Raw genomic sequence first — 24555 nt, 5'->3', positions numbered from 1 at the left:
CATAAAATATTTCGAAATCACGCATTTTGTGCATGAATACGTTTTTATCGTAAAACTTGATTTGAGTTCTGAACAAAACGAGTTTTAATTTAATAATACGAAACTAATGATATAAATAAGACTTGAATTTCTGTGAAAATATATTGCATGGACCAATAAATACTTTCCAGAACAGATACCTAAAATACAGAGTTATCTGAAGATATGTTTGATATACTGTTTTGGAATGGTGTTAAACGTAAATTACGCCTTCTGTAACCTTACGAAGGTCCTAATAAAGATCCCAATGAAAGTGAATTTTTCTTTAAAATAATTATTTTCCTATTTTCCATTAAATTACTTTTAGCCTTTTATTTGTATATTTTACGTGAAAGATTTAATGTGTTTGGATATTAGTAGACACATTCGATTTACCGTCCACGGTCTTACTGACGTTCGCAGATAGTGTAATAAGGCGTAGAAAAATTCTTACGAATCAGCTTATTACGTTCTGCTTGCTAACTTTCCACTTTCTGTGTATGACTTTTCGGTCTTCGTTCTGGTCGATTAACGAAGCACAACATTCAGCTGTTCCGTTCCATTTCTGCACCGTCCTTTTAATCTTATAGAAGTTCCCATTCTGATATTACATAATCTACATAACGCTTCATTTCAACCCACCAGAAAATGACAAATCTATGTCAAGAACTCACAGCAAGTATTGTTACTAAGCCATAAATGGAAGATATATCACGAGTCATCTTTTTTTTTTTTCCCGCTTTATTTCGATCTTGAACTCGTATTTTATTGGTGTTTGAGAAACCTACGTTGAATATTTAGAACATGACGATTTGTAAATTGCTCGTGAGAATAAATAAAATTTTCCTTGAGCAATCCAAAATGGTGTGATGGTGTTTTAAACTAAGCTGAGTTAATAGCACATGAAATTTATTTTTAGTATGCTATTAGCGTGTAAATTTCAAAAGGCGTTGTTTATAAAATGCGAGAGACTAGAAATTACGTTAAATGATCAGAAAACCGCGGCAAGATGATATTGTAGTGTTTTAGGACACGATGCACAAGACAGTTCGTTTATACTCACTAGTTTAAAATATTTATGTCTCATTAAACGTAAAATTTTGTATGTAAAATTTAAGGATACTTATGCGTTTATTTTAATAATATAAGGTAGACAACGCCTTCTGGTAAAATAACAACTGGAATATACCTTAAAAGTGTGAATATGCTGGTTAGGTAGTTGAAACATTTCTAATGAACAAAAGAGGGGTGTATTCCCAAAGATGTGAAACAGTAAACCTGTACTTGAATACGACGTAGCGCAGAGCGTAGTTATACCAATGTGTGAGTACGGTGGTTGACATATTCCTCATGAACTCAGTATATGTGTACTCTCAAATTTTCGAAACTCCCAAGTTTACATTTGGATGCAAAGGGACTATTTATTAAAGCGTTCGTTACGTTGTTTTCTGTGTAAGAAGACAAGCTTTGTGCGTATTTGCATTCACATGAGCAAATCGGTCTACTCTGTAGACATAATAAATCTCAAAATGTCAATGAAAATTACAGGGTAGCAGATAATCAAGCATTCTATCGACCAACTTATGACTGTTTATGTCATTTCTAATGCTGAGATGAAACATTTCTTAGTGGCATTACCAATTGTTATAGTGTTTAGATACAGATATTTTGTGTATCAGTGTTAATTCATGCAATACTTAAACACGAAATGTATGGCTACTTGGTGTTAAATACAGAAATGTTTGTGTATAGCACCAATCCTTATAATGCTCAACTGTAAAAACAAAGGTGTTCGAATAAGATAATGCGTGTAGCGTTAGTTCTTGTAAATGCTTGGCTGCTGGTGTTAGATCTTATAACATTTGGATACGCACATTTTATGTATTGTGTTCATTGTTGTAATTTTTAATTATAAAAATATAGGTGCTGGTGTTAGTACTTGTAGTTTAGGTACTCACATTTGTGCAATCACACCAGATCTGGCACTAATATACAATATTTTATTCTTCTATAACTCACTCCTTGATAATACTAGTTTTTGTAGTTTTTATATAAAAACGTTTTGGATACAAATACCCGTTTTTATGTATAAACTTTCTGTGTACTAATACAAGTTTTTGTGTATAAACTTTTTATGTACTGATACCAGTTCTTGTATTGTTCGTATACAAACATTTCGTCTACTGATACGAGTTTTTGTACTCTTTATATACAAACATTTTGTGTACTGGCACCAGTTGTTGTACTGTTTATATACAAACATTTTGTGTACTGATAGCAGTTGTTGTAGCGTTTGTATACAAACGTTTTGTGTACTGGCACCAGTTGTTGTATTGTTTACATACAAACATTTTGTGTATTGATACCAGTTGTTGCAGCGTTTGTATACAAACGATTTGTGTATTGATACCAGTTGTTGCAGCGTTTGTATACAAACGATTTGTGTACTGATACCAGTTGTTACAGTGTTTTGTGGAACAGAATATGTTTATATACAATCTAATATTCGCGTGTCATTTGTGATATAAAATCTTATAGTACCTTATGAATATAAAATAACATATATAGATCGTATGAATGGCTGTTTGATAAACAAAGTTCACCAGGTAACCTTCCTAATCCTTTCTTATCGAAATATTCAGAAATTCATTATTTTCCTTCAACAACTTTTTCCATTGTTATTTTTGCCATTTCCTTGTGTTTTATTTCAAAACAAAACAGGGCAGAGTATTAATAAACTTTTCTCTTTATCCATAACGATTCAAAGATAATAGAATTATACTTAAATATCAAACAACTACTAGCTTGTACCGCTATAATACTCATCTCTTCAAAAAACAAAGGTTTTATTAGAAAAATTCACAATTAAAGACACTTACTGCAAAAACATTTTGTTCACAGTCAGGTATATTTCAGTATATTCATTCAGTCGACCATCAGCTGGTTAACGAACGTATCATTCGTATCGATAATTATTTCATGTTATTCATGTTTATCCTTTTGTGTCTGCTGAGTTGGAATGAATAAAGCCGGATAAACACCAGCTGTCCTAAATCATTTCACCTTACCTAATTTCAGAAACTGTTTGTTTGTTTTTGAATTTCGGCCAAAACTACATGAGGACTATCTGCAGCTAATTTAGCAGTGTAAGACTAGAGGGAAGGCAACTAGTCATCACCACCCACCGCCAACTCTTGGTCTACTCTTTTACCAACGAATAGTGAGGTTGATTATCATTTATAACGCTCCCACGGCTGAGAGGACGAGCATGTTTGGTGTGATAGGAATTCGAACCCGCGACCCTCAGATTACGAGTATAGCCACCTGGCCATGTCGGACGGGATCGTTCAAATATCTGAAATTTAATAACTTTATGTTTTCTATAAACTCGATATTAAAATTCAGAAATGGAAGACTGACAATTAGATAGTTGTATTTCTTTTATCTCTTGCTATCCATGTTTGTTTGTTTTTGAATGTGTAGAAGTATACGTACATGTATACAAAATTCTGTATATATTTATCGAACCACCCATCCATAACTGTTAATATTTCAGACAGTAAATTTGAAGGTTTACATCACTACAAGAAAAAAAAAATCTTCTTTCGTGCGCGGTAGGGCCTTAACTCGTTCTACGAGTGACAGTTGAACTACCCTATCCGATTTGAGCAGAGACAGTGCTGTCATTTGTTTGTGTTCTCTATCTGTCTTCCGTCTAATCTATCAGTTCAAAATTACGGACTACTATGAGCAGTTAACCCTCGTATAGCCTTGCGCTATGATCGGAAGCAAACCAAACCCTCCGTCTATCTGATGGGCCAGCATGGCCAGGCGGTTAGGGCGCAAGACTCGCAATCTGAGGATCTAGGACCCGAATCTCCGTCACGTCACACCAAACAATCTTGCCCTTTCAGCCATGGGAGCGCTACAATGTTTCAGTCAATCAGTTAAAAGAGTAGCCCAATAGTTGGCGGTGGATGGTGATGACTAGTTGCCTTCCCTCTCGTCTCACACTGCTACCTTAGGGACGGATAGCGCAGGTAGCCCTCATGTAGCTTTGCTCGAAGTTCAAAAACAAACCATCTATCTCACTATCTATATCATTAAAGAAACTTTTCAAGTTTTACTGTTCCTTTTCAAATACCACGCTCTTGTGACTGTATAGGGTAGAGAGTCCGTGACAAATCGAGTATGTTATTATGTAAATTACTTCCCGACTTCTGAGCTGTAACTGACATCAGATTTGCTGTCCACCTCTCAATCTGATTCATAAAATACCATTAGTATTCTCATGAGCTGCAACATTCTCTTCTAAAAGCAAACAAAGCGATCTTAAGAAGTATTAAACTTACATCTTTTAAGCGAACAAACGTATCCGCTTGTGAGAATTGTTAGCTTTCCAAATCACGACTTTATGGGATCTAAGACAACACCGAGCAACAAATCAAAGCCCCGCAATGCCAGAATGTTTAATAAAATTGAATAAAATAATATTTCTAATTTCTGTAACTTGTAAAGAAAGGTATAGGTATAAATTAGTATTTATCGTCTTTTTAATATAATAAACAGTCTGATATATTTTGATATTCTGTGTTGAAAATAAAGTATGTTTATACCTTCTTTTCTACCTACAAGACCAAGTATTGTCTCTTTTCACATAAACAAGTTGTTGTTTAAAGATCCTGCTGTTTTAGGCGAAGAGTATTAAAATTGACACTTCATGTAACACGACATAATTATGCAACACGAAGTAATTATGCAGTTGTAACTGTTTAAGTTATTCCAAGATCTGGATATTAATATAAAATAACAATGTCTTTATCTTATCGTTTAGGTTTGGACGTTCATTCGCGTTTTAAAGTTTAGGGTAAAATTGAAACGTAAACTTGCAAAGTTTTCTGTTCAAAATATTCTTTGAAAACAAAGAAGAAACAAAGACACATATACGTTAAGAAAGATTATCGTAACCCTAATCGTTGTACAAATACATTAGTGTTTGTTGTCCATGTGACGATTTGTTTGTTTTTGAATTTCGCGCAAAGCTAAAAGCTACACGAGGGCTCTCTGCGCTAGCCGTCCCTATTTTAGCAGTATAAGACTAGACGGTTTGGTTTGGTTTGTTTTGAACTTCGCGCATAGCTACTCTAGGGCTATCTTCACTAGCCGTCCCTAATTTAGCGGTGTAAGGCTAGAGGGAAGGCAGCTAGTCATCACCACCCACCGCCAACTCTTGGGATATTCTATTTCCAACGAATTGTGGGATTGACCGTAACATTATAACGCCCCCACGGCTGAAAGGGCGAGCATATTTGGTTTCACGGGGATTCGACCCTGCGACCCTCAGATTACAAACAGTCGAACGCCTTAACCACCTGGCCATGCTGGCCTCTCCATGTAATAATAAAACACAATGTTGTAGCGTTATGGCTCAACAACATGAGGATACAGATTTCTGATAAAGTTGACTTTTTATAAAATATGATGTAAGATTTGCTCGCATTTAAGATTTAAAGAATAATATCTTAAATTTGAAAGAAGGTAAGCTAAACGTATAATAATAATAAAGCCTGTCCTTTAGAACATTTTATTAATGTATTCAAGAAGACTATTGTCAAATTTCCTTTCAATGTGCCTCAGGACGGCTGGTGTGGATATTAACACTTTTACTGATAAGGCAGAGACTAACGTTATGATCTTCTTATGTCATCTTCAGGTTAAGATATCGTTTTGACTTTCTTATGTCATCTTCAGGTTAAGATACCGTCATGACTTTCTTAAGTCATCTTCAAGTTAAGATACCGTCATGACTTTCTTATGTCATCTTCAAGTTAAGATACCGTCATGACTTTCTTAAGTCATCTTCAAGTTAAGATACCGTCATGACTTTCTTAAGTCATCTTCAGGTTAAGATATCGTTTTGACTTTCTTATGTCATCTTCAGGTTAAGATGATCTAAGACAGTAAGAACATTGTTTTCTGTTTTAGTAGTAAAAGTGTTAATACCCACACGAGCCGTCCTCAGATACATTTTTACTTCAAGTCTCGTCATCACGAAATTTCCTTTCAGAATTCTGTTGTTTTTTCTTTTCCTGTTTATATAGTAGTTAACCTAAATGTAGATAACAACGTAAATAGCGAACCAACAGCAAAATGTGACATCAAACATGTCGGCAAACCACAGTAGACCCGTTTTCTTAAGCAACCGCCACTTACGTTCAATAAAAAAAACATTTCTACGTTCCAGTATAAAAGTCCTTGGTTTTTTTTTAGAATGTGTTATTTTTACAACTAGTATTTATATGATGATAGCACATGTCGGGTAATATATAAAATATGTAGATGTATAATCTACACATACTAAATATTTGAACTACAGAAAACAGATGTATGGGTTTAATTAGCTTCAAACTAAGAAATGAGTTATAAAATATTAATATTAAAGTTATTCATATAAGTGTACAAATTCTCAGTTGAACAAAGCTGTATTAGTTTTGTTATTATAATAATAATTATAAAATATTCAGAACTATTTGTCAATTAATATACGACTCACTCCATTCTGGACTATTTGTTTGTTTTGTGCTTTTTCATGGACTTTTCTACGAATTTCTGAATGGTGATTTATTTATTATAGTTCATGGCCCTTCTTTTCATAATTCTCATTTAAAAATTACTTTTAAAATATTGTCCAATATTTTACCCGTTTCAAAAAAACATTACAACAATAACATGAAAACAAAACCCGATCGATGACTTACTTCATTGTCATGACTTCATCTTAAATGTTTACGTATTTTTAATGTTTGCTAAATGAAGATGGAGGTATTTCTCTCTTCAGTTTCATATTTCTTTTAGTTATATCAACTTTCTTAACCTTATATTGACATTAGAAAGTTAAATATTTTTAAAATATTGAAAAGAAATTCAATTTTATGTGTGTAATGGTCTTAGATTTCTGAACTAGTTTTGTTCTCACTTATCAGCAGTTGATACACAATGGTATCTTTATCGAGAAAACTCCGTTAGGGCCACCTAGTAGTAAGATTCGATACAATTCAATTTTTAACCTTCTGTGAAGATACCACACGCAAGGTTCAGCTAACGGTTTCGTTGTAGGTTACATTTTGACAGAATGACAATGATCAATATAAAATATTCAATATTACATCATCACTCGCTCTTGTCGAATAAAATTATATCGCAAAATGTTTTTAAACTTTCTTTACAACGTTAGAAGAACTGTCGTTATTAAAACTTGTAAAGTGCGTACTTGTAACTAAATTAAAACAATTACCCGGAAATAAACAGGAGGTAAATCAGTATTCTGTTTTAATAACCCAGGATATCCGAAAGTTTGATTGTTTGTTTGTTTCTGAATTTTGCGCAAAGCTACTCGAGGGCTATCTGCGTTAGCCGTCCCTAATTTAGCAGTGGAAGACTAGAGGGAAGGCAGCTAGTCATCATCACCCACCGCCAACTCTTGGGCTACTCTTTTACCAACGAATAGTGAGATTGACCGTCACATTATAACGCCCTCACGGCTGAAAGGGCGAGCATGTTTGGTGCGACTGGGATTCGAACCCGCGACGCTCGGATTACGAATCGAACGCCTTAAAACGCTTGGCCATGCCGGGACTGCCGAAAGTTTGAACTAAAATAAAGGCTGGAGTAAGTGATAATCCTACTGAATAAAATATCTGTAATAAATAATAGCTATACAAAACTTTTGTACAAGTTAGATTATGTTATATTTAAAATATGAATTCCAATATGACATATTATATAGAAGTTGTGCGTATAATATTATTACACAGTCTTGTCGGACACTAATTTATAGAAAATATTAATAACATTTTTGATCCTGAGAATTCTATGAGAAATATTGGAATTATCCTAAACTATGTCAGTATAATTCTACAAGTCGTAAGCAGAACGACTAAGAGGTTAAGAACACATAAAAAACAAGAAATGGTTTTCCCCAGGGTTTTAAATAGGTAAAACATGAAACGTGAGAACCTCCCTCGTTAATGTTTGGTAGGTCAGTACTGGGAACGTGCCTACGAATTGGGAATTTTCTAATGTTGCTACTAATTTTAAGGGGGTGGGGTGAGGTAAATAGATAGCTGATAACACACCACCCCAGACACTGTGACTTAATGAAAACCTCACACAACACTGAAACAAACGAAACGAAAACACGTAAAATAGTCTCATTTCTTTGGGAAATTCCTAAGATGATAAAAACCTTACTTGACCTACAGTAAAAATATTGAAAGAACAATAATAAATTAATAACATCTTCTGATGACATTAGCTCTTGAGTGTTTTTGGCTGTATTGAGAACACTGCTAAGCCTACACTAATGATATTGAAAGAACTATAACAAATTAATAACATCTTCTGATGACATTAGCTCTTGAGTGTTTTTGGCTGTATTGAGAACACTGCTAAGCCTACACTAATGATATTGAAAGAACTATAATAAATTAATAACATCTTCTGATGACATTAGCTCTTGAGTGTTTTTGGCTGTATGGAGAACACTGCTAAGCCTACACTAATAATATTGAAAGAACTATAATAAATTGATAACATCTTCTGATGACATTAGCTCTTGAGTGTTTATGGCTGTATTGAGAACACTGCTAAGCCTACACTAATGATATTGAAAGAACTATAATAAATTGATAACATCTTCTGATGACATTAGCTCTTGAGTGTTTTTGGTTGTATTGATGATGTTAAAGTGTTACAGAATGAGTTAGGTCAAGGATATGATAAATGACCTTTAATCACAATATAAGCAGGGCAATGCATTTTGCTTTATCATAATTTGCATCATTTCGACTTTAGAAGAATGGTGTGTAAGTCAGTGAAATCATTTAAATGTGAAGCACTCATTTGTTTTAAGTTAAAACACCTTAAGGATGCATTTATAGATATAGCGATTCCAAGTTAAAATAAGTATTTGTCTTTCTATATAAATCACTGGTTAGGCCTTACGTAGAATACTGTACACAGGTTTAGTATCCTTATCTAAAACAAGATACTGAATTACTGGAAAGGGTGTTAGGGTTATTTCTAGAACTGAACAGTTATCTTACCATGAGAAGTTAAGATATCGTAATTTATTTTCTCTTGAGAAAAGGATGGTAAGAATGGACCTTGTTGAGGTTTAGAATATTAGCCGGAGGATTAATGATGTTCTGGTTTGTTTGTTTGTTTATTTTGTATGTTATAAAGATAACAGGACGAGAGGACGCAAGTTTATGATTTGGGAAATACATGTTAAGTTTGAGTTAAAACGGTTTTATTTTTCTAACTGGATGATTGACTTATGGAATCGGTTGCTGGTTGCCGTTGGCAGCAGTGTTGACCATCACTTTGCAGGTGGGGATCCCTGATTTCCTGAAAATATATTGGATCGGTTTCAATTTTTACCCTTCTCAAAGGTGGAGGTCTAAGACAGCCTTGGAGGACTAAATAGCCCCTCGTTGTCCATAGATTGTGTTATATATGCCTCTGCCATGCGTATTACTCTCGAACGAAGGTTTCTTCTACATCTGGTTTTGATGTATGTGGACATAAAAACTACACGTTTGTTCCCTAGATGTACCTGGCAGATTTTAAAGTTCTCACGAGTTGAACGAACTCTTAACACGTGTACGTACCTATTAAACTTGTAGCACACATTTGTTCAGTTTACTAAAAGTGTATTTTTGCCCAGAAGTGTTGCAAACATTTAACCAACTACTAAATGTAAATGAATTACATTCGATACAAATTGACAAAGACTTGATTCTAGAAAACAACATTTTAATGTAAAATAGTCAACTCCTCATTACGTCATCACTTCTGTAATCCCTCTAGCGACGAGTGACAGTTTTCCAGCTTTTTCTTTTTAATACAAAACAACGATTAATAAGTCTGGTTTTGCTGACAAACTCGTTATATATAAATGCTTCACAAATATCGCATGATTGTCAAAGTACAATTTTCACATTATTTGATATTTCATGGCTTTGTGCGCACATTTTTAATACCCACACATTGTAAATACTGCGTTTACTTAGCTCGTGGCCCGGCATGGCCAAGTGGTTAAGGCACTCGGCTCGTAATCCGAGGGTCGCGGGTTAGAATCCCCGTCACACCAAACATGCTCGCCCTTTCAGCCATGGGGGCGTTATAATATTATGTTCAATCCCATCATTAGTTAGTAAAAGAGAGTCTTACACTGCTAAATTAGGGACGACTAGCGCAGATAGCCCTCGTGCAGCTTTGAGCGAAATTCAAAACAAACTTAGCTCGTATTAAATAGACTTACATCCAATCTTTCTTATATTACTGTAAATAAATCTTAGTAATTCGAAAGAATTTTAAAGCAATTGTCGACGAGACTGAATTCACCAATGAAACATTTTCAAATATTGCTGGAAAAAAAAAAATTATTTTCTCAAGCAAAATAACAAAGTAACTCGTTCTTATTTGCAACGATAAAAGAAACAAAAACGTCTGCAAGGCCACTGGATGTTAATTATAGGCGGTAAGGTAATGTAAAAAACACATTAAGCCATGACAACAAAAAAACAATCGGCTTTAAATAAATACCGCTTCATAATAATGTCGCTTGTGTCGTCTGTAATAATTACAAAGTTATAAAACCGAATTCGTTAAGGAGATCCAGTGTTTTGATGAATATGAAAAATTCTATGAATTACAGTAACTTCAAGGTGCTTCGTGTTAGATTATAATCACATATTTCGTTCTACTTCCCCATAGTTTAATTGCAAAATAAAACAAGTTATTATCATAGGTACAGTGGGTCGTTTAATATGACACCACAGTACAGTACACGTCTTTCAAATTGTACTTTCTTCTGGCCTATGCGCGTTTGCCAAAAGAAGAATCGTTTGTTGTTTTTTTCAGCACACACAACGTTTGAGGGGAAAATAAAACGCATAGTTTCAACCCATTTTAACGAAGGACATGAGCTACAAAAAGTATATATGTATTGAAAATAAATATACAGGATTTCATAGAATCGTTGGACAGAAAAATGCAAGTTTTTATTCGCTTCCTACACAATATATTTGGCGAACAATCTATTTTTTTTAACCTGAGTCACAATTTTATGGGGTTCAAAATAGGTTTCTCATGGTTTTTTTCATAAGTTTTCCCTGTTTTATTAGCAGTTCTTGTTGACATTTGCAGAAAAGAATTTCGTTTTATCCAATGTCCTGTTTCCAAGATATTTTAAAGAAAACATTAAACACATGGACCTGTTACTCTGGTTGCTTGAAAATATAGGTTTTTCTTGTTTTTTTTGTAAAGGATAAACATAATAATAATTACACTTTAAAGTATAAGCTTTAATAAAATTTACAGACTCAGTTAGAGGCCTAGAAATATATCATGTTACTAATAACAGTGTAATTCAGATTACTTAAAAATATAGGTTTTATTGTTTTATAAAGGATAAACATAATAATAATTACACTTTTAAAATGTAAGCTTTAATAAAATTTAAAGACTTAATTGGAGGTCTGGAAATATATCGCGTTATAAATAGCCGTGTAATTCGGATTTCTTAAAAATACAGGGTTTTGTTTTGTTTTTATAAATGGCATAAAAATTACACTTTCGAGATAAAGTCTATAAGGTTAATTGGAGGTCTGGAAATATATTAAGTTATTAATAGCTGTTTGTGCCTTATAATTTTAACGTAAAAGAAAGTATGCCATCTACAGACTTTTTTATTTTACATTTTTACACGTTTATTTGTTTATAAATAGACTAACAATTAATTTTACTTTACTTTATTTTTGTAATGTCCTAAGTGGAAAATAGAAATTCTAGATAATTTAATGTAATTTGTATCAAGTTTGAAGTTCTTTGAAGAAACGTTTCCAATCTGTGCTTAAAAGTTAGAAAGCATTAGTTTAGTTTAGTGTTAAATATGATTAATAAATACCATGAACAAGTATTACTTATTTTCAATTTACAATTATTAAACACTTTATTTCAATAACACACCGTAATCTTTAGGCACGTTTCCTGATAAGAGAAACTTCATATGGCTGAGTGCACTTATACCTTTGGTTGCTATTAAGCACAAAGTTATACAATGGGTTATTTGTGCTCTGACCCCTGCGAGTATCGAAACCCGAATTTATCGTTGTAAAAGCTTTAAAGCTTGTCGGTGCTCTTTTGTTGATATTATGGCGACAAAACACAATATTCCATTCTTTATACAAGCACATTATTATAGACTTATTGAACCTATATGTTCTCAGTTATACTCCACAAAAACGATTATGCTGTAAGAACAGACCTCTGTCATGTTCATAGTAACATGTACTCTGATCCATCGAGTTTCAGACCCATTTTTATAAACACGAGCAACATTATTTAAAAAGGATTCTGGAAACATTACCTTTGCTATATATTGTAAAAAACTCACATAGCTTTAGCTTTCCAATATGTTTAATTTTGATTGGTATTAAACAACATTATAACGCAATAAGGTAAACCAGCCTAAACACGTAGTGATAAACGTGTTATAACTGTACATATAAGTGAAAGTTTTAATGAATTTTGCCTTCATTGTTTCATAGTGCAGGCAGGTTTTCATATTACTTGTTAGTTTAAATGGATTAATTCCTTTATTGGCATGCGGTATTAACAGAAGAGGAAAAGAAAGATATAGTTTAACACATATTAACAAAAGAAGAAAAGAAAGACATAGTTTAACACATATTAACAAAAGAAGAAAAGAAAGACATAGTTTAACACATATTAACAAAAGAGGAAAAGAAAGATATAGTTTAACACATATTAAAAAAAGAAGAAAAGAAAGACATAGTTTACCACATATTAACAGAAGAAGAAAAGAAAGACATAGTTTAACACATAGTTTAGGAAAAGAAAGATATAGTTTAACACATATTAACAAAAGAAGAAAAGAAAGATATAGTTTAACACATATTAAAAAAAGAAGAAAAGAAAGACATAGTTTAACACATATTAACAGAAGAAGAAAAGAAAGACATAGTTTAACACATATTAACAGAAGAAGAAAAGAAAGATATAGTTTAACACATATTAACAGAATAGGAAAAGAAAGATATAGTTTAACACATATTAACAAAAGAAGAAAAGAAAGACATAGTTTAACACATATTAACAGAAGAGGAAAAGAAAGATATAGTTTAACACATATTAAAAAAAGAAGAAAAGAAAGACATAGTTTAACACATATTAACAGAAGAAGAAAAGAAAGACATAGTTTAACACATATTAACAGAAGAAGAAAAGAAAGACATAGTTTAACACATATTAACAGAAGAAGAAAAGAAAGACATAGTTTAACACATATTAACAGAAGAGGAAAAGAAAGATATAGTTTAACACATATTAACAGAAGAGGAAAAGAAAGATATAGTTTAACACATATTAACAGAAGAGGAAAAGAAAGATATAGTTTACCACATATTAACAGAAGAAGAAAAGAAAGACATAGTTTAACACATATTAACAGAATAGGAAAAGAAAGATATAGTTTAACACATATTAACAAAAGAAGAAAAGAAAGATATAGTTTAACACATATTAAAAAAAGAAGAAAAGAAAGACATAGTTTAACACATATTAACAGAAGAAGAAAAGAAAGACATAGTTTAACACATATTAACAGAAGAAGAAAAGAAAGACATAGTTTAACACATATTAACAGAAGAAGAAAAGAAAGACATAGTTTAACACATATTAACAGAAGAGGAAAAGAAAGACATAGTTTAACACATATTAACAGAAGAGGAAAAGAAAGATATAGTTTAACACATATTAACAGAAGAGGAAAAGAAAGATATAGTTTAACACATATTAACAGAAGAGGAAAAGAATGATATAGTCTAGCACAGCCATTTTTCTGTTCCTACGAAACTTCCATCCTCAACGTTCAATTCCCCTTACTTTGCTAATGTTCATCTTATAATGGTGATCCTTCTGACCAATCAGTGCACGCGAAACACTTGTTTCTGAGGTAAACGTAAGGAGAACTTGTGAGTGGTTCCTTGACAGTAAGCAAGAACGTTTATCCATGCAGTTCATGAAGAACGACGTTGTTTTCAGTTTCCAAAAGGTTTGTTCTGTCATCAGTTGGGAAAAGTAATAATAGTTTTCCAGATTATAAAAGTAGAGTTTCAAGAATAATGAATATCATGAAAATTGTCCTTTTTTTAAATTCTAAGTCTTTTGTAAAGGTCACTTTTTACTAGTTAATTTTAACAATTATCACTGAAAAGTGTACGTGCATCCAGTCATTGTTTTAAAATCTAGCTTCTATTCTCAGAAAACTGGCCTGAAAATTACTATGTTATATGAAAACAAATTCTTTATTGATATCAGATTTAAAAAACAACAACAAGTACTTCGTCGTTGTATTTTGTAACCGAAACTAAACTAATACACCCTAACTTTAACTACAGTTACACATTGTAAATGACCATTAAAGCTAGCAGAACTAGCTACTAGAACACTACATATATCGCTGAGAATATTTTTAGAAATCCCATTTAACATACTAGTTTCAATTATAACAGTGGACAAAGGCCAAGATTCGTAATCTAGGAGTTATTTGTTCGAATCCCTGTCACACCAAACATGCTAGTTCTTTCAGCCGTGGGGACGTTATAAAGTTACGGCCAATCCCACTATTCTTTGGTGAAAGAGAAACCCAAGAGTAGGCGGTGGGTGGTGATGACTAGCTGCCTTCCCTCTAGTCATACACTGCTAAATTATGGACGGCCAGTGCAGATAGCCCTCGTGTGGCTTTGCGCGAAATTCAAAAACAAACAAACAGTTTATATGCAAAAACGGCTCGTTTGGGTTGAGAAAATATTTTACATAGAAGGTCGAAACGTTGTTCGCTCTTCTATGTAAAATATTTTCTAAGCCCAAACGAGCCGTTTTTGCATATAAATTTCTCAACAAGTGGGTTTCTCGACATCACTGATTATTAAACAAACAGTTGATAAACAAGACTTACGATGTAAACAAAAACATGTATTTTCTGTACATACGTTAAAAACAGAAATATTTATCTACAGGTCTCCCATAAATCAGCACAGAGATAATACTGGGAAAGAGTCTGGGTTTAAGTACGCACGTCGAATTTTATTTCAACCTTGGACTCACACGTATTATCTTATGATGTGAAAAACCCGTAGCAAATATGGGCTATCAGTGACGTGTTAACTCGAGATATGTACATCTAGTAATTTTTGTGTTATGTGGGTGTAGGACCCTTGAAATTATGTATGTTAGAGTGACTATTCTAAGAAGTAAGACTTCCAATTACCATTGGGGACTGTAATATCAGCGTTTACACCTAGTCTATACGATATTGGTTGTACTTGATCTATAATGCGTCTATACATAGTATTAAGTAACCTCAAACAAATGCCGTTTGAATCTGTTATGCAACATATCGCTTTTTTTACTATTTGAGCTTCTGTAATTACAAGACTTTTTATTAATTTGTTGTTGTTTTTTGCACGATAAGTGAGAATTTCGACAGTTCATAAAAATACATATTTACACAAAATAGTTCAAAAATTAAATATTTTAGCATTGTCTATCATATAAATGTATCACTAAGAAACTTAAGTTAAATATCAAAATGTCTTATTCTCTGTCAAATTCCAAACTATTTGTGGAAAACATCGCAAATAACATGGTCAATCTCACTAGAGGGCGGCACCGAACATAGTGACAATGTGACCGAATTAATATCGAGGCTCGGGTATTTTATTTGTAAAGATGATGCCTGTTTCTCTCGTTAACAACTCTCGATAGGTTCAAATTATAGGTTCAAAATTTCTTTAAGAATAAGTGTTTCATATTTCAAGTTCGTTCAATATATTATGCATGAGAATAGTTGGTATGCAGTGTAATTGTTGTTTTTTAATAATAAGGTTACAATGAATTATTTCTCAGTGAATACATAATAGAGAAGATAAAAAATCTGTTTAATCATATTCAGTATATCAATATTTTTTATAGTCACAGTCCACTATGCACACGCAAATGGCCTCAATTCATATTCAAATTAATTTCTTCTTTTTCTTTGAGTAAAATGGAAATGCTATTTTAATTAGTCACATGGATAAGTCATTAGATTAAGTGACAGCATAAATTAGACATATTTTAAACTAACTGTCAGACATTTTTCTTATATTTTCCACAGTGTGTCTAAACATAAAATATCAAAGATGTAAGTCGTTGTTTTTTGTCGAAATCCTACTGAATTTTTCACTCGACCAACAAATGTCGTATTCTCGTTAATAAATATATTCTGGTAATGTTTGTGTATTTACAGCTGTTACTCAAAACTATTAATAAAATAACCTTACGAGCTTATTAGTTTCCACGGGAACACCTGTGTTACCACATATGATATCCTATTCACCTGAAGCACATGAAAATAAGCATTTTAAATCTCATTATAATTCTTATTATTGTGTTATACTACTAATGAAAATTGTTCGATTATATTTCTGTAATCCCTTCGAGAATGGGAAAGGTGACGTTTTACGTGACGTAAATAAAAACGCGCTCTTACGTACTGAATTCTGTAATTCTGGCAAGAAAGTAATAATTGTTTATTCCAAATCTAGATGCGGTTAAAGTGATAAATATCACTGGATATCCTTAATTAGTACGATTATTTTGAAGAGAAACGGTACAATTTACAAAATGTTTACATTTCAGAACAAATTGGAAAACGAAATAATGTTTTATGACAAATAATTTTATTACATAACATTGGACAATGATAAACAAAAAAATGAAATGGTTTATATAATACATTATTATAACAATTCACAATTCTCAGTCTGAACCTTTATTAACACGATATAATAACATATGTATAGCAACAATGAAACTAGGTTCTAAAAATAGCATATTTAAAAACATTATTAATATATATATATCACATTTAGAAAAAACAGCTAAATCCACACGAAACCTGAGCGTAAAAGCAGGATTATTAACTAGTAGACATATCATTGTTTATTAATGTGTAATACGAACAACCTACAAATTTCTATTTGCAAGTATAATACAATAAAAAAATCAGTAAAAAATATACCTGTTCCATGTATGAAACCGACAATATTGTATATTTAATTTCATATTACTGGTTTAACCGTATTGGAGACATCGAGATTACTAGAGATGGTGTACATGTTTTACACATAACAGCATGTTATTGTTATTAGGCCTAAATATATAGGTAACGTATTGTTTAAATAATCTTGTGAAAATATTTACTGAGGGCAAAGTAGTTTGTGATAAGGACGGGTATTTAGAGAAAGATTTCGTTTTCACTAATCAAACAATAATTGTTGTATTTGCATATAGTACTCTATATATATAGCAAGACAATATAATATAAAATATTAGGAAGTTTTTAAAGAGCACTTGCCTTTAGAAAAAGTTATGTTTTTTAAATATGTAAAACAATCACGAGCGATAGCTAAAACAGTTAAACTACATCTGTAGGCTTAAGAATTACTATACGAGACACTTCTTATCTACTCTAGCGCCATCTAATCATGTTACAAAGTGTAAAAAAAAAATACGAATTTTACTCAAAATAAATCATTTCATACAATAACAGTTTCGAAAGCCAGTAAAGAATAATCTGTAGAGATTTATTCTTTTATTTTCCTAAGTTAGTAATATCCTCAGTTAGGACTAATTACTGCTTTTGTTAACAGAATTGTATCCAATTATCTACGTTCATTAGCACTTTTATTATGAAAATGTGTTTTTATTTTCGGATTAGTTCACGTTACAAGAATATTTTAAATGTTAGAAATAAATATACATTCGCGTCACTAGAGTTACAATGTAACTTAGTTCTCTCACTAGGGGGCAACTTGTAATAGACAATTTTAAAGTACTTATTTGAGACATTTTACGGCTACATAAAACCATGAAAAGCCGGAAGCAAACTCGTACCTGCTGCTTATCGTAATTTTTTTTTCCACCGTAACAATATTATTCGTTTTCATTCATAATAAAACAGTAAAACTGAAGAGAGATATTAGAATATTTGATGACATTTTATACTTTCACAGTATTCGAGTGCAGCGTTTTTTCTTGTTGTTTTTTAACTGATTACGTCCTTTATGTAATAACCCTATCCATTTATTAAACACGGTTAGTAAATCATGATAAGTCTATAAGTGATTATCAGGAAATTGTTGATTATGTTGCTAGACGTTTCTGAATTATAATTATATTTTCTGGAGGAATTAATATTTGCTCGGCATGACCAGGTGGGTTAAGGCGTTCGACTGGTAATTTGAGGGTCGCGGGTTCGAATGACCCTCGCACCAAACATGCTCGCCCTTTCAGTCGTTGGGGCGTTACAATTTCGCGGTCAATCCCATTATTCATTGGTAAAAGAGTAGCTCAAGAGTTGGCGATGGGTGGTGATACTAGCTGCCTTCCCTCTAGTCTTACACTGCTAAATTAGGGGCGGCTAGCGCAGATAACCCTCGTGTAGCTTTGCGCGAAATTCAAAATAAACAAACCATTAATATTTCTCAGTATGTTGCAATGGCTTTTTCTTTGTTTAATTCACTTTATTTGTTTGTCTCTTAAATCATCGTTATGGGCATTTATAATCTAAACAGGCTGGACACGTTTGGACTCAAACAACCTTTGACATTTAACCCCTGTTAAGATATTTGATGTGTTTTTTAAAGAACACCATAACGGCCTTATAAGCAGTTAAATAACAAAACTTATTTCTCACGATAGTTTTCAGGGTGATCTGTACAAATTCATGGGATTTTCAGAACACAATGGAACTAATCATATTTTGCTAACAAAATATTTTTCTCTTGCTCTGTAACTGCGACTTTAAAAGTTATTGTTAACTGTTCTGTAAAGAATACTTACTCTGTAACTCTGTAGCTGTTGTTAATTTGTTTCTGAAGAAGACTGCGAAACGTGAAACACAACAGCAGACTATTAAACAAACTGCCTGAAGACATTAAATAATTGCCATCAAAACAATTAAAAAAACTGGAATATTTGTGCATCAAAAAAAAAAACCTTTCGAAAATGTGATTGTTTAATTTGTTTATTTGGAATTAAGCACAAAACTACACAATGGGCTATCTGTGTTCTGTCCACCAAGGGTATCAAAACCCAGCTCTAGTGACATAAGTCTGCAGACATACCGATGTGCCACTGGGTTGGGAGAGTCAAAAATGTCACTGTATTCAACTCCAACCTGTCGAAAGTGACCAAAGAATTGGAAAAGATTTGAAGATTATTATATTGAGTGTATTCTTTTGAATCAATGAACAGTATCACATAAAAACGACGTATTTAATGCACTTGAATGTCCCATACAATATATAAGTATCAACATATTTCTATAGTTGTAGTAATAGACCACACAGAAATATATACATCATTTCAATTTTTAACTTTTCTTCTATTCCATGACACCTAACAATTCGTTTCATATCAACAACATAAACTCTAATTTGTTTTCTGAAAAGCATTTACCACTTACACGCCCCGAAAAATTATGTAGGGTCCAAATGTTTGTGTAATCACCAAAATTTGTAGTGAAATTTAGATCGCTTTGTAATGAAATCTTCAACTGTTTAAAAACTCAAAGGCGTTTGCTGTAGGTTTTCTTCATTCAAATATAAATCACTATATACATGTATTAAGACATTAACATAATTTTCTGTACTCGTTTTGTTTCTCTAGCACTTTGACATCAACGCATTGAGTTTAACATCTAAATAGTTGCAGAACGTTTGGAATATTTTTCTTATTGGCTGGAGCTTAGCTTATCTGTATATAGAGGTTTTACTAGGCGGGCGTCAGGAAATAAGAGTGCTCTAAAACTCACTGAAAGAAGACCACACACACAACTTGCCTAAATATTGAGTAAAAGAGCAAAACAAAACTCGACCTTTATTCATACTGTGCTCAGCTTTGAGTCACACTGTCTGTATTCTTCTGTTTACTTCATGGTCGTTGTTATTTTATTCGTAATTTACATTAAGTAAAATAAAAGTTTTAAAATGAGCTAATGCTTCTATAACTCTTTATTTTCTATAATATATCTTACTCAAGGTAATATATACACCCTGAACGTTCAGATGAGAGATAATGTTTGAAAGCATTTTTATAATAGAATTTCGTAACAAAACATAGAGAATTAAACGCGCGTTGTAAATATTGTACAGGTTTTTTATGTAAATATGTATATAATCTTTACTAAAAGGTAGATACAAAACTTTAAAGATATTTGCATTTATATACGTTTATAAATTTCCTCAGAACGAGATTTAAATCACTGGTTTTGATGTGTTAAACCAAGTGTTGGTACTACGGTCATAAATTAAACACCTCCAATGACGTTATACTTAAAACTGTGCAGTTAGCTATTAAAACCATCAACAGTTCACTTTTTTTCATGTTCTTAAGTATTTTTTATTAATGTTATTTTCTGTTGCAGTTTATATATTGACTAACTGGGGGCCCGGCATGACCAGTTGGTTAAGGCGTTCGACTCGTAATCCGAGGGTCGCGGGTTTGAATCCCGGTCGCACCAAACATGCTCGCCCTTTCAGTCGTGGGGGCGTTATAATGTTACGGTCAATCCCACTATTCGTTGGTAAAAGAGTAGCCCAAGAGTTGGCGGTGGGTGGTGATGACTAGCTGCCTTCCCTCTAGTCTTACACTGCTAAATTAGGGATGGCTAGCGCAGATAGCTCTCAAGTAGCTTTGCGCGAAATTCATAAACAGAAAAAAGACTAACTGGATGGTTGAACTGAAATATAAAGATAATTTTAGCTTTCTTTTGTCTGCATTTTTTAAATGTTTCGTTTAAGGTGCAGAAATTAAACGTTCCTTCGTCAGTCTTCGAAAGATAAGCATAACATGACTGTCACGTGAGAACAGCAGACGTATTGTAAATCCTAGGGTCTCGTGGTAGAAAACACGAATATAGTTCTAAAGATAGTTATTGTAAAACCTAGGGTCTCGTGGTAGTAAACACGAATATAGTTCTAAAGACGGTCATTGCAGAACATCGGGTCTCGTGTGAGTAAATACAGATATAGTTCTAAAGATGGTTATTGTAGAACATAGGGTTTCGTGGCAGTAAATACCAATATAGTTCTAGGGACAATCATTATGTTGTAGAATGTAGGGTTTCTTGGTAGTAACTACATATAGAGTTATCCAGATTTTTTCGTTATATCTCTGCCGTATTTAACAGTCTGTTAAATTATTATATGGATATAGAATCATAAAAAGGTTAACGTTTAGGAGATTCAGTTAATTTTTGTACCCAATATGAACTAAAGTTTTTCGCCAAACAATTTCCGAAATTAGCTGACGATGTATTGAAGGTTTTGTTATTATCAGAACGTTTTAGATTGAAGTAAACATGAAAATCAACGTAAATTAACTCTGATAAGACCAAGTATTAATACAGTATTGTATTGTAATGACCAGTATGAATACAGTATTGTATTGTAATGACCAGTATGAATACAGTATTGTATTGTAATGTATTAGGAATGTTTCTTTTGTTGTTTGTCTTGTTTTTTATAGCTCAAAGTATGTGCTAACTCATATATATAGCATGATTACCAATTTTCGTTTTTTTTATTATTCTCAGACACGACCTCTCTTACAAAGACAAAATGATGAATTCGTCTTCAAGTGAATTTCTCGTCATCCCGAATTCAGCATTTTGTTAACCTGAAGATGACCTGAGACGTTCGAAACATTCTTCTGTACTTTATTATAATAATAAATTTTTAATACCCATACCAGCAATCTTTAGAACATAGAATGCTGAATTATAATTTGTTATATTCCAATTACTGTTATGTTATTGATACCGTCTCTGGAAAGGGTATCTCACCAGTAAGTTTAACTGAAACCTACTGTTCGATTTCCACTAGTGAATAGACCGAAAATGCATCTACGTGTAGCCTTATGCTAAATCATCAACATAAAACTATTATATTTCTTTCAAGGTGTCAACTAATCAGTGACAAATAACATTGCATTATTGAGTAAGTTTCATGTAATGTAAACAATGATGGCGTTTACTCGTATTTACACGTACTGTGTTGTCTTAAAACGCTATTATTGTACTGTGTTTCTTCTCTCGTGTTTAAAAGATGGATTCATATCTTCATCTCTTAGTATGTTTCTGATCTTCTACGTCAAACGAACACACGTACACCAAACCCAACGACTTTTTTTAATTCGTCTTTCGTCCTCAGACTAACTCGTCATGAAAGATGAAAAGGGGATATATATTCTTTTACTAGTGTTAAAAAAAAAATCCACGTAAAGTGTATTGAGTTGTTGTTTGTGAAAACCGGCTTCAAACAGTGGAATCTGAGGGAGGAGCCACGAGTGCGGGTCCGCGGCCCCGCCGGGAAAGCTCGCAGCCATCTTGGGGTGAGATGAAATAGGCTCGCAAGAAAACGTGCACTCTTCTAATCCACAGTGTGGGAAGCAAACTCCAGTCTTTTCGTCATTTACGTCATCGTAAAGAACATAAACAACCCTGCGTCTGATTTCTTCTTCGTTGCCTCTAGCAACGGAAAATAAGATAGGAAGAACCCGAAAGGAGTCTGCGCAATTTGTGCTCAAGTTCGAGAAACGAAAAACTGATGTCCGCAGTGCGGGTTCTTACCTCGAGCTGCACCACCCAGCTTCCTTAAATTCACGTGAGTCGCAAATTCTAAATCAGGGGCGTTGCCACAAAGAAGGCTTTTGTGCCCCTGATTTAATGGAGGGTAAGAAGGAAACTTTCAGGTACACCGTAAGAAAGGAGTTTCGTTCAGCGGCAATTCTGGCTAACCTCTCTCTCATGTCTAGACGGTGAGAAGATAAATTTCCTCAGTTCCGCCTACTAATTTCTAGGCATGCAAATGAAAAAAAGAAAATAAGATAGACATTTAGTTGGGAACAGGTGTCCAGTGGTGATATCTGTTATCATGGCGCCTGTCTGCGAACTAACGACCTTAAGTGACCCTTACGTTTAATAAAGGTCGCTTCAAATGAACTGATTACCGGGGTTTTCAAAGAACGAACTGCGTGATTTTAAATCCCCAGATAAATGTTTTCATCCACCGAAAATCATAATAGCAAATAAATATAACAGGACAGCAGGATTTAATGATAGTGTGGAGATACGAATAGATGTATTTTATATCCACTGTATATGCCTTCAACGTCCATGTGGAAATTTATCTTCACCTTATTGAACAGATAGCCACGCTACACATATGCACGCAGCATAATAAATCACTAAATAAGTTAAACGAGTTTCTAAAAGTGTTTATGTATATATATATATATAAAGCATATGGGAAGAAGCGTAACTTCAAATCCGATAGCAACTAATTGTAAAGCATTAATATAAAAAATACGTTCGCGAATTTTCTGTATTTGTTTTATGTCATAATGAAATAACGACTCCAAGTTACTCTTTGGCAGGTGTCGCGTTATTTTACCTCAGCTAACCATCACGTACGCGTAACTGATCATTCTCAGCTTTGTTTTTCGTGTTTACATACGGACGGTACAGACCAAATCAAGTGCTTGATTATGATGTGTATGATCTTTTTGTATTCATTTATCGAGACTGTTTCGTGTTTATCTAATTTATCATTACTGATCTATACGCACACGTACATATGTGTGTATATTTGAACGCACACATTAATTAAACACCAAACTACGTATTAAAATCTCACTTGTAAATATGTCATTTCGGAATTATGCGTGTTGTTTTTTTTCGTATAATACTGGTTCTGATTTTAAATAAGATTTGGTATCCATATTACAAATGACAGTAAACAATACGGGTTAGTTGACAATGATTGGTTCCAGAGGAGCAAGTTCTTGATGACGAGAAACCAATTTGAAATAAAATGTATCTCAGAACGGCTGGTATGAGTATTAACACTTTTATTGACATGAAGAGAGCCACAGGAGAGTAAGTCACTTACTTTTGAATTTCGTTTTCGTCGAGTTAATATGCGAGTGCATGTAAACAGTAAGTGAGCAAGAAACAAAGAAACCAACAGCTGTTGGATTTGAAATTTAAAAGTTACCCATACACAATAGTTTGAAATGTTTCGCTTCTGTTTCTTTAAACGGTTTGTATATAAAGCAATGATTAACGACTATTACATTCTTCCAACCATTCATTTAAATTATGTTTGCACATCGCACATTAATGGCTTGCACATCCACACGTTATCCAAAGTTTTATTTACATGTTACACACTAATAATGTCTAATAAACACGTTACGTTTACTTTTGTTTACGTTTCACGTAATAAAAAAAAAAAACGAGTCCAAATTAACATTCTATGTTCGGTTTTGTTTACATGTTACACACGAGCAGTGTTCGGTCCATACGTTATTCGCATGTGTATTAAAGTTGCGTTTTGTGTC

General features: G+C 33.0%; 1 long non-coding RNA gene across 2 annotated transcripts in view; it reads right to left on the bottom strand.

The window, feature by feature from the left end:
- Nucleotides 1-24555, bottom strand: part of LOC143231814 (uncharacterized) — a 68891-nt gene that overhangs the window by 20015 nt on the left and 24321 nt on the right. The gene's annotated exons all lie outside the window — the stretch shown is intronic.

The sequence above is a fragment of the Tachypleus tridentatus genome, chromosome 11 (assembly GCF_004210375.1).
Source record: "Tachypleus tridentatus isolate NWPU-2018 chromosome 11, ASM421037v1, whole genome shotgun sequence".
Taxonomy (NCBI): Eukaryota; Metazoa; Arthropoda; class Merostomata; order Xiphosura; family Limulidae; genus Tachypleus; species Tachypleus tridentatus.
Note: the sequence above shows the minus strand (reverse complement) of the source record. Positions and strands in the feature narration are given on the sequence as shown.